Source organism: Ursus americanus, unplaced genomic scaffold, assembly GCF_024610735.1.
Source record: "Ursus americanus isolate L20-20 unplaced genomic scaffold, mUrsAme1.1.p SCAF_68, whole genome shotgun sequence".
Taxonomy (NCBI): Eukaryota; Metazoa; Chordata; class Mammalia; order Carnivora; family Ursidae; genus Ursus; species Ursus americanus.
Genome location: NW_028273650.1, coordinates 52,959 through 62,053, shown reverse-complemented (window position 1 = coordinate 62,053; position 9,095 = coordinate 52,959). Strand labels below are relative to the sequence as shown.

Sequence of the window (9,095 nt, the reverse complement as noted above, 5' to 3'; positions counted from 1 at the left end):
ACCACCTTGCAGTGCCACCTGGAGCTGGGAGTTCCTGAGCATGATCAGGGTGCCAATGCCCTCCTTCCTTCCCTTGCTCTGTTTGCTCCTGGGTCATTGTGTACTGGGTTCCCTCAGGGAAAAACAGTGGAATGAAATCCACGGTCTCCACCCAGGCTCAGGCCAGATTCTCAGCTCCCTGAGGTCCAGCTCTGACCTGTGACCCCTACGTAGGACATGAGTCTTGCATGGGAAATTGCTGGGTGAACCAAGGTCCGCCTGTTCTCTAGGAGCTGTTCAAGAAGCTGCTGCCCCATCAGTGCCTGGGCTCCGTCTGGTCCAAGCGCAACAAGCCTGGCAATGAGCACCTGGCACCCACAGTCCGGGCCACTGTCGCCCAGTTCAACGGTGTGGCCAAGTGTGTCATCACCACCTGCCTTGGCAACCCAAGCATGACAGCCCGGGACAGGGCCATGGTGGTGGAGCACTGGATCAAGGTGGCCAAGGTATGCAACGGGAAGCCCAGCCGAGGTGCTCTCCTGAGTCTCGGGCACTGCTCTTCCCTTGATCAGGTCTCAGGGTGGAAGGCCCTGGTCTTTGCCCTAGGGACTGTGCAGTCCCTAGGCTCTTCCGTCCAGGGGCATGCTGACCTCGCCTTGCATGGCCCCATGCTGGGATGCTCCGTTTCTGCCTGGCTCCTTCCTTGGAGTGAGGTAAAATCTTCCTCCTCCTCTGGGCCTCACGTGTGCCCTTCGGCAGGTCCCTGGACAGCGGCTTCCTCCAGCAGGAGCGCTTTCCCCTGAGGGGGACTGAAGCTTGAGAGCCAATCAGGTGCCGGCTCCCCACGTGACAGCCCATTCTCTTCCCTCCCCAGGCCTGTCAAACCCTGAGGAACTACTCGTCCTTACGTGCCATCCTCTCGGCTCTGCAGAGTGTCTCCATTCACCGCCTCGAGAACACGTGGGGGAAGGTTTCCAGGTGAGTAGGCCTCTCTCCATGGAGGGACCAGGATGGACGAGGGAGCTCCCAGAGGCTTGTCCTCTTCCCCCTCAGGCAGCTTGGACCTTCTGGGAGGCGGCAAACCCCGACCACAGGACCTGGGATGGTGGGTGGGTCTCTCAGCCTTCCTGGTGAGGAGGTCACCATGCCTCCCGCTTTAGAAATCAGTTTTGCCAAATGTCTCACATGGGGCTGAGCTGCATTAAATCTCTTCACGTGTTTCCTTGACAGCCACTAAGCTCTCTGCCCATTTGAACCCCAAATTGACCCAAACAGCGTTTCTCAATGAATATGGGAAGGGAGGCCCAGGACGAGCCACATGAGAGCTCCCTCCCATGTCCTACAAAGACCTTAGTGCTCAGAGGATCCCAGAAGAAACCCTCAACCAGGCAGGTTGACACTCTGGGGTTCTCAAAGAAAAGGCACTCGCACTCAACCCTGCCACATTATTCGTCCATTGATCCTGCCTCCCTTGCCTCTCTTCAGGAAGCCATTGAGGATCTTTCAAAAGCTGTGCAGCAAGGACACCGCACAGGGCAGGAACCTGCTCATCAAGGTAGCCTGGATGGTGCAGGTCTGGAAAGAGAGGAGGGGTGGGAGGGAACAGGGTCCTGAGTGGATGAAGTCGGGAATGGTCTGAAGCATTCCTTGGGGAGGGGAAGCCTTTGGCATGAATGTGGCGACAGCCTAGGTGAGGATGCCGTTGGTGGCGAGGGGGCAAGCAGGTGGTGTCCAAGCAGACTCCCTAGCCTAGACACCCTCTCTCTCTGTGTCGACAGCTGGTCCAGGTGGGGGCCTCTACAAACCTGGAGAGCCCAGAGGACAGACCTGTGCTCAGTGATGGGGTTGGGCTGGGTTGAGGGCCACAACAATGATGAGAGTAATAGGACCCTGAGTCCTCCAGAGACCATGGGAGATAGGTGGAGTTGTCACGTTTCCCAATGAGAAAACAGGCTCGGGGATGCCAGGCTGCAAGGTCAAGTTCACACATGGAGTGAACGTTGGAGTGAGATTGTTCTGGAATCACTCACGGCCTGCTTCTGGATAATGGGGCCTCAGGATCAGTATGAGTTAGGTCAGATGTCTAGGTTCTGATGTCCAAGATGGTGGGGGCAAGTGGCCTGAGGGTATGATGGTCTCAAGGAACTTGTCCTTGGCCCTGCAGGAACGACCGTCCAACAGATTTGCCACCCTGGTGATGGCCCTCCGGGGAGCCCAGAAGAGGATGCAGAAGAAGGTGAATGTGCCTGAGGCCCAGGGCCTCCAAAGTCAGAGGAGGAGGAGGGCTCCTCCCTGAGGGCTGGAAGCCTCCCAAAAAGGAAAGATCAGGAAGGGGGGGGCGTCCTTCCCACTCCAGCTGCGGCTCCTGGGGCCACAGCTTCTACAATTCTTATTTCCAAAGAACCAGGAGGAGGGTCCAGAAAGGTCCATAGAGAATGGGTTTTGCGGGTGGAGAGGGACCGGCCTAGTGCTCCATTCCCTGGCATTTTTGAAAAGCAGGCCCTGAAGGTGATGAGGAGGAGTCTGATGTTCTGGGAGGGGGAGGGGAAAGGGAACCCGTGGGGGGAGGCTGCTAAGGGTCCTAGGCTGCTCCACGTGAGCCCATGGGGTGGGCTAGGAGGCTGGAGCGTTTTCAGTGGAGGGTCCCTGTGGACACCAGCGAGCAGGGACTCATCCCAACCCTCCCCCTCATGACACAGGGTGTCGTGCCTTTCCTTGGCACTTTCCTCACCGAGCTGGTGATGTTAGATACCGCCATGGAGGACTATCTGGAGGTGGGTGAGCCTGAGGATTGTGGGGGAGGGACCAGAATCCGGAGGTTTGGGAGCAGAGCGCCCCTGTACTGAGCCCTGAGCTCTCAGGACTCGGCAAACCTCCCGTCATGACAGCCTCACGGCTACCCTGTGAGCCTGGGGGCTGTTGCCCATCTCAGGGATGAGCGAGGTGAGGCTGCAGTTAGGCCACGGCTCCCGGTGCCGAAGACTGGTGAAGCAGCAGAGCTTCCTGAAGGCAAAGCTGCGTGAGGTCTGTCTGAGTGGACCTCAGCCTCCCCCGGTGAGTTTGCCCGTGGGGGGAGAATGAAGTCAGGACCCTCCACGTCAGCAAGCACCTCAGTAGCCGCAGCAGCCCCTTCCTGCCTGAGGCTTCGGCCTCCCCTACTGTCTTCCGAGAGGGTGGTGCTGCAGGGTCCCGACCTGTAGCCAGTCCATCTGCCCCATGTCCTCCTTTCTCTGGACCCCAGAGCCTGGCCTAGATCCCAGGCCCACTATCTGTGTATGCACGGCCCCCTCATGGGTCCTGGCCATGGTGCAGCATGAGAAGGGATGGGAATCAAGTGCTCCTAAGAACCAGGGGCCTCATTCTGATGGACTTTGTCTGCATTCCAGGGGAATGAGATCAACCACCAAAAAAGAAATAAGGTGAGCATATGTGGCGCTTCCCGCAGGGAAGGGTAGGGAGTGGGCCTCAGAGATGTCCCTGGGAAGAACATTGCTTGGCTCCATCCCCTCCACCTCACATTTCCTGGGATCCCTTGAGAAGAAAGCAGTGCAAGTCTCATCCCGTTAGGAGATGGGGACAGAGCATGGCATCCAGGAGAACTTCCCGGAGGAGGGGCTACTGATATTCACCTCTGAGAACAGGTGGAGACCAGATGAATCTGCAAGCAGGAGGGTGGCCATTTGTGCCAGGACCTGGGATAGGTCCCCAGTCCCGCTCCTCAACCGTCACCAGACCCTGCAGCTCCCCCCCCACCCCAGGCTCCCTATGCATCCTGTGCTTCTCTGTCTGCTCAGGAATACCAAGTCATGACGGACATCATGCTGCTCCAGGTGGCTGCCGAGAATTACACCCTAGAGCCCGAGGATCCTTTTTGGGCCTGGTTCCAGGCTATGGAGCCGCTCAGCGAGGCTGAGAGGTGAGGCCCATCAGGAGCTGAGTCGGTGAGGTTCGGGGTGGACTCTTTCTGCTGGCCACTCCTGGGATCCTCCTTCCCTGGGCAGCCTCAGGCCTTGTTGCCGGGGCGCCAGACTCCAGCTGTGGGCAAACACTGGCAGGGACTCTTGAATGGAAGCTCCTGGGCAACTCACAGGTGTCCCTCTGTCCTTAGCTACACCCTGTCCTGCCAGCTGGAGCCCCGGTCCTAGCTGGTCAGCAGCACTCAAGAAGGAGAAGAACTGGCCGCAGTCAACCTCAGGGCTGAGCAAGTGTCCAGTGGCCCTGCAGGGATTCCTCAGCAGCTGCATCCTTGCGCCCATTTTCTCCACACCCCTTCCCCCCATCTATTTCCTTATGTAGGGGGCACCATTTAGTTGTTTTAAATAGTACCGTGATAGATTTGCATGTTAGGAGATTAAAGCCCTTGTTTTGTTTTAGAGCCCATGTGTGTGGTTTGGGTCTTTTACTTCCTGCAGTAATGGAAAACTTGCACAGACTCTCATATTCGTTCCTGACCTAGGAAATCTTCCAGAGTCATCAGCTACTGTATGTGGGAGGAAGGAGAAGTGGCAACCCTTCTCCCTAGCCACTGGAGGGCACCCCAAAATCCCCCTTACTCAGAGCACGGGTCCATTTCAGTCAATGAATTTGGGCAAACAGCAGAGACAGCCCCTCAGAACTCCTGAGATTTAGAGGTTGCAGGGACTTTCCCAGGAATAGCAACAACCACTGAAAGTGGGAGTCTTTAAGACTTCTCTGCCCCAGACCTCCTTCCTGCCCCAGGTCTGGGGTTGCCTTTCTCCACTCTAAGGCCAGGAAGACTGTGTCCTGCTTCTTCCATTGAGATGCTTTTTTAGTTTTGTGTTTGGTTTTGGAACTTGTCGTATTGTAGTTCAATCTCTGGAACTGCATCAGCACCTAGTGGGGAAAAACACGGAAGGAGATCAAATCCTGCATGTGAAGGGGACAAAGCCAGAGGAAGATAATTTGCAGATGGACTCAGGGCAGGCAGGACTTTCCAGCCTCAGTCTCCCCGTTGGCTGTTTACCAAGTTTGGAATCTTTCTGGGATTCTTGTCAATGATCTCTGGATTCCCTTTCCTGCTTGTTTTGTGTGTTGGGAGAAGATGGGAGGGGTACCTTAAAGGGCACACCTGAGCCTGGTTCCATGAACATCTATGCTGACGTAGGAGCCAAGATTTCCAGCCTTCGTGCATCTCCTTATGCGGTTCTTCTGAAGCAGCAGTTCCCTCCAGGCCCCAGGCTCTGGGTCAGATGCACAATAGCTACTGTTCCCTGGCTGGCATCTGATGGATCAGGGATGGGTTCTCTCTTGCCAGGATAATGGGAATTTTTTTTTAATTTTTTTATTATGTTTTGTTATTCCCCATACAGTACATCATTAGTTTTTGATGTAGTGTTCCATGATTCATTGTTTGCCTATAACACCCAGTGCTCCATGCAATACGTGCCCTCCTTAATACCCAGCACCGGCCTAGCCCAATCCCCAACCCCCTCCCCTCTGAAACCCTCAGTTTGTTTCCCAGAGTCCATAGGGGAAGACTTTTTTAAACAAACCCAATTTGATGAGTTTTGACACATGTATATACCCATGATAATGAACATAGTCATCATTCTCAAAAAATTCCCTGATGCCCTTACAATCCTTCCCTCCCCCAACCATCCCGTCACCAGGTAATCACTGGTCTACTTTCTGTCTGTCTGTCTGTCTGTTGGTTGGTTTATTTTTATGCAAGGGTGCTCTTTATTTTTTTATTTAAATCCAATTAATTAACATATAATGTATTATTTGTTTCAGAGGTAGAGGCCAGTGATTCATCAGTCTCATATAATACACAGTGCTCATTACATCACGTGCCCTCCTTAATGCCCACCACCCCATCCCCCACCACCTCCCCTCCAGCAACCCTCAGTTTGTTTCCTATGATTAAGAGCCTCTTATGGCCTGTCTCCCTCTCTCTCATCTTGTTGTATTTTTCCTCTCTTCCCCATGATCCTCTGTTTTGTTTCTTTAATTCCACGTATGCATGAGATCATATGATAATTGTCTTTCTCTGATTAATATATTTTGCTTAGCGTAATCCCTCCAGTTCCATCTACATCATTGCAAATGGCAAGATTTCATTTTTTGATGGCTGAGTAGTATTCCATTATACACACCACGTATATATATTCCATTCCATATATACCACATCTTCTTTATCCATTCATCTGTCAATGGACATCTGGGCTCTTTCCATAGTTTGGCTGGTGTGGACATTGCTGCTATAAACATTGGGATGCAGGTGCCCCTTCGGGTCACTATATTTGTATCTTTGGGATAAATACCTAGTAGTGCAATTGCTGGGTCATAGGGAAGTTCTGTTTTTAACTTTTTGAGGAACCTCCAAATTCTTCTCCAGAATTAGGTACCAGTTTCCACTCCCGCCAACAGGGCAAGAGGGTTCCCCTTTCTCCTCATCCTTGTCAACATCTGTCATTTCCTGACTTGTTAATGAGGTGGTATCTCATTATGATTTTGATTTGTATTTCCCAAGTGATATTTAACATTTTTCATGTGTCTGTTGTCCATTTGTATGTTTTCTTTGGAGAATGTCTATTCGTGTCTTCTGCCCATTTCTTGCTTGGATTATTTATTCTTTGGGTGTTGAATTTGATAAGTTCTTTATAGATTTTGGATATTAGCCCTTTATCTGATTAAGACATTTGCAAATATCTTCTCCCACTCCGTCGGTTGTCTCTTGGTTTTGTCGACTGTTTCCTTTGCTGTGCAAAAGCTTTTCATCTTGATGAAGTCCCAATAGTTCATTTTTGCCCTTGTTTCCCTTGCTTTCTGTCACTTTAGGTTAATGTTGCATCCCCTGGAATTTTATATACACGGAAACAGGATGGACAGTATGTCCAGTATGGTTTGTTTTACTCACCCTAATACTTTTCAGATTCACCTTTGTTGTGTGCACCAATAGTTTGTTACTTTCCATTGTTGAGGAATATTCCATTATATGGATATACTAAAATTTGTTTATCCATTCACCGGTTGATGAAAATTTCAGTTTTGTCCAGTTTGCTTTTCTACATTAAGCTGCTATGAGCATTCATGTTCACATCTTTGTATGGACATACGCTTTCATTTCTCTGGGAATGGAATACCTAGATCGAATGGGAAACACATAACTTTTTAAAAAACTGCCAAATTATTTTCCCAAGTGGTTTTACACTTCTATCAGCAGACAGCACGGGATGGGGCCACTTTGCCATCACAAGCGGGAAACTGTGAGACTGGACCCTAGAGCTTCAGGTGGGGGAGCAGCCTCGAGAGATGGGCCTTAGCCAGCCTGACCCGAAGTTCGATGAGTGAGTGAGTCTAGTCCTTTTTTTTTTTTTAAGCTTTTATTTGTTTATTTGAGAGAGAAAGAGATAGAATGGGGAGAGGAAAGTGGAAGCTGGGAGAGAAAAAACAAAGCTGAGAAGATGGGAGAAGTGGGAAATCTCCAAGGGCAGTCTGCTCACCTTGCAGACACCGGAAAGCGGGCAGCCTTCTGTGCTGAGCACGACACAAAATCTGCAGAGAGAACACTGCTTTCGTGGGGATTTAATACTGATAATGACTTTTGTCCAGCCCACGATAGAAACAGGTCCAGGGGAGCCCCTGCAACTGCATTGTCTTTGCTAAACCAGGATGCACTGCCTGTTCACCCTGGAGAGAAGGTGAGGGAGCCTCCTCTGGACTCAGAACTGGTCCTCCCCTCCCCCGCCCTGCCTTGGGAGGCTGAGGAGCTCAGTAACTGAGAGCACAACTTTGGAACCACACGAGCTGGGTATGAATCCTTTCTCTGCCATTTACTTGCTGGGTAGACTTGAGCTGGGTAGTCATCACCTTCTGGCCTCAGTTTACCCATCTGGAAAATGCATTTAATAGCACTTATCTGATGAGTTGTGACAATGAAATGAGAGAACCAATGGTTTGGGGCAGAATTTCCCAGAAAATGTACATCTTTTCTTCTCTAGAGGCTGGTGCAGGTATGTGGGTGCTCTGGATGGAGGCTAACTTGAGCCCTAGCTGCAAGTTTTCCAGGCCAAACGGGCATTTCCGGTTAGGAAGATAGGAGGTTGTCCCCGTCCGGGACCTGCTGAGTGCTGTACAGGGAAAGGGTTTCCCCTCTGTGTGTTGGGGGGGGGGGGGGCGGGTTGTGAGTAATGGGAAATGGGTGTGTGGCCCAGACCTGAGAGCAGTATCCCTGGAGAGCCCCACGGGTGAGGTCCTGGGGTCACTGCTATAGGCGGCTTAGCCCCTAGGGCTGAGCCTCTGGACAGGGCCTGGAAGAGGTCCAGCTAGTGTGCCCTGTATCCCAGGGACCTGGAACGCCATGGCGGGGCAAGGAGTGGGGAGATCTGTGTGAGCAGGTGAGCAGGAGTGGCTGGGGCACTCCTAGCTCCAGCTGAGGATGAAACCACACCTGGGGCAAATCGTTCACATGTCCCCTCAAAAGAGCTGCATCCACTGCAGGCACTACTGGGGGGCATGACCCTTCCCCCCACCCAGAGGAGTTAATAGTCCCACATTCCAACATCCCTACATTAAATTCCTGTGGGAAGTGAAATTTCAAACATATTGTAAAACGTCCATCAGCAGCCTAGTTCTGAAAGTCCAGAATGTTCCCTCCTGGGCAAGGTGCACATGGTGGTTGTGGCCCATCTTGCTTTTACGCTGGCCAGAGTTGAAGGAGGGAATCTGGCTTCTGGTCCCTCAAATTGTCCCTCCTTTGTTATGCTTCCCCTTTGAGCATCTTCCCTAGGGGTGCCCCCTGGCCCCTTCCCTTCTGCTCTTGCAGCCTCCCCCCTCCCCATTTCACTGATGAGGAAGTTTAGACTCAGAGAGGTAGAGCAGTCCCCTTAGGGCCACTGGGCTGTCACGTGGGGGAGCTGGGGGTTGAACCAGATTGGTCGGACTCCTCTCTCTGTTCTTCTGCAGGGTGTCCCTCTTCCCTGACAGTCTCCTGGTTCTGACCACCTGAGGGCCAGCATCCCCGGAGGGCAGGTGGCACACCCATACCTCCCAGTGGCCCATCTTACTGGATCTTCGAGTGCCCCGGGCACCAGTTTCCTGGATCCCACTTTTTCTCATTCCAGTTTCTCTGTGTGGATCTGCAGGCTGGTCAG

The 9,095-nt window shown here is 52.3% G+C and overlaps 1 long non-coding RNA gene across 1 annotated transcript; it reads left to right on the top strand.

Moving 5' to 3' along the window:
- Positions 1-274: 274 nt before the first annotated feature.
- On the top strand, positions 275-1,529 carry LOC148106735 (uncharacterized). The gene is made up of 3 exons (XR_015723568.1): positions 275-485; positions 854-957; positions 1,465-1,529. It is a non-coding gene; the product is annotated as an uncharacterized LOC148106735 (long non-coding RNA).
- Positions 1,530-9,095: the final 7,566 nt, after the last annotated feature.